Here is a 2558-nt window from a genome sequence, read left to right on the forward strand (position 1 = left end):
TAAGCGCGCTCAGGAAAGGGAACCACGTGAGAACAAAAGCTTCCCTTGGCCGTGGCTCAGTAGTCTAATTTGATTAAGTGCAATCAAAACTATACTTTAACAACAAAAAATGCTAGCAATACAAAGCACCAGAACGAATAACTGCTTTCTGAGAGTAATTTAATGTAAATACAGTTGAATTAATCCAGATAAATACAATATCTGTGTAAACAAACTACAACAGTCCGTCTAGACCCGCGTAAAAATGTACTATCACCAACGAATTAATCCAAGTCTACATATACATATGGATATATATATATATATATATATATATACATATATATATATATATATATATATATATATATATATATAGGCAGAGATATAGATAACTACAGAAGTATAAAATAGATATAAGCAAGAACGTCTTATCTAGCAGTAGCAAACGCAACAATTGCCTATTACATACAGTATTTAAGTACTCACTTGCGCGCTGTCGTTCTGTCCGTGCCCGAGGACTGAGAAATCACTTAACCCACAGAATTGAAGCTGACTTCACTATTTAAACACTTCTCCTCGCTAGATACGCCCCCTCTGCTGAGTCAGCCCAAATAGATCGTACGCAAATGGCTCAAATGGCTCAAATCGAAACTAAGATTGAACGCACTTAGCACATCTAAGCGCGCTCAGGAAAGGGAACACGTGAGAGCAAAAGCTTCCCTTGGCCGTGGCTCAGTAGTCTAATTTGATTAAGTGCAATCAAAACTATACTTTAACAACAAAAAATGCTAGCAATACAAAGCACCAGAACGAATAACTGCTTTCTGAGAGTAATTTAATGTAAATACAGTTGAATTAATCCAGATAAATACAATATCTGTGTAAACAAACTACAACAGTCCGTCTAGACCCGCGTAAAAATGTACTATCACCAACGAATTAATCCAAGTCTACATATACATATGGATATATATATATATATATATATATATATATATATATATATAGGCAGAGATATAGATAACTACAGAAGTATAAAATAGATATAAGCAAGAACGTCTTATCTAGCAGTAGCAAACGCAACAATTGCCTATTAACATACAGTATTTAAGTACTCACTTGCGCGCTGTCGTTCTGTCCGTGCCCGAGGACTGAGAAATCACTTAATTTGTTCTTTGATATCTGCATAGAAGGTATATGGCATAGGAAAGGGCAAACAATCTCCAGAAACGGTTTTACAGGACCATTTACAACCCTAGGATTTGTCCCTAGAATGAAATGCTCTGTTATTGCCTTTTTTGGAAGCTTCATGAATATTAATGAGCTCTGCTCCGATTGGCTGTTTCACAGAGCTGCTCATCTCTATAGCTGGCACATTGATAAAAATATATATTTAATTAGGAGCTCTAGCGGCTTTTAATATGTGGTTTGTTGAATCTGCCGTTTTGTATCGCAGACATTTAAGTCTCATTACTGTGATCCATGTGCTCTGTGTAAAGTTATAATGCAGAGGGAGCGCTTCTTACCACACAAGTTCAGCTGCTTCTCGGTGATACTCTGGATCTGTAAATCATTCGCCATCATCAGCGCAGTTATTTCTCCATCATTCACCATCATCAGCACAGTCATCTCTCTGTTTATGTGGTAAGTGATATCTTTTGTACTGAAATGTAACAGGCTAGCGCTAGCATTAAGCTAACCGTGTCCCTTCAGTGGCTTGCCTTGTTTTACTGATGTACTGACGTTACCGATGATTGGGCGATGCAAATGTTGGAGGCGTAACTATTAACGATCCCGGGACTGTTGCGTAACAGTCGGTGTTATGTTGGAATTGACATATAAATCTAGTGTTTGCAAAAGACCACCGAAATATAGAAGATTTATCCTTATCCTTATATAGATTTATCCTTGATTTCCATAAGAAAGGTGCCCCAAATTGGTGGAAAATCACATCTCAACCATACGCTGACCAAAGCATTGAACCGCCTTCACGCGGCAAGACAGAACATGTTGTTGGCCCGCACTGCTGGGTCAAACTGCGCTTCCCAATAACAGATTGGGTCAAAACTGACAGAAGAAAACTCTAAGCCTGCTCTAAGCACTACCCACGGGACGGCTCGACAGTCTTGCACAACGCGAGAGCCTCCGTTTCGCCTGTGTCATTTGGGAGCCGATGAAAACTGCGTCAGACCCGGTGAAGGAGACCACAACCAGCCCGGCTAGCTCAGTCGGTAGAGCATGAGACTCTTAATCTCAGGGTCGTGGGTTCGAGCCCCACGTTGGGCGGCTCTGTTGGCGCTCTTTCTTCCCGACAGGGTGGCGGGCTCCAGCGTGCCCATTCTCCGCACAGGCTAAGTGGATTTTGCGAGCTCCGGAAACATCTTTCAAAACAGCCTGTTAGTACGTGCGATTCTAATCCCTAACCCTAACCCTTGCTTTTACAACCGTGATCCCGCGGCAGCAGATGCGCAATGTCTGTCTCTGTGGCGCTACCTGGAGCAGGATCGTCTGTTTCCGTGGCCGTCTCCTCGTCCAATCGCCGCTCTCGCCGTCCATTGTGAGAATGGACGAGAGCC

General features: G+C 41.8%; 1 non-coding gene across 1 annotated transcript; it reads left to right on the forward strand.

The window, feature by feature from the left end:
- The first annotated feature begins 2195 nt into the window (after positions 1 to 2195).
- Positions 2196 to 2268, forward strand: trnak-cuu (transfer RNA lysine (anticodon CUU)). The gene has a single exon. It is a non-coding gene; the product is annotated as a tRNA-Lys (tRNA).
- The last annotated feature ends 290 nt before the right edge of the window (positions 2269 to 2558 follow it).

Source organism: Garra rufa, unplaced genomic scaffold (genome assembly GCF_049309525.1).
Source record: "Garra rufa unplaced genomic scaffold, GarRuf1.0 hap1_unplaced_013, whole genome shotgun sequence".
NCBI classification, from domain to species: domain Eukaryota; kingdom Metazoa; phylum Chordata; class Actinopteri; order Cypriniformes; family Cyprinidae; genus Garra; species Garra rufa.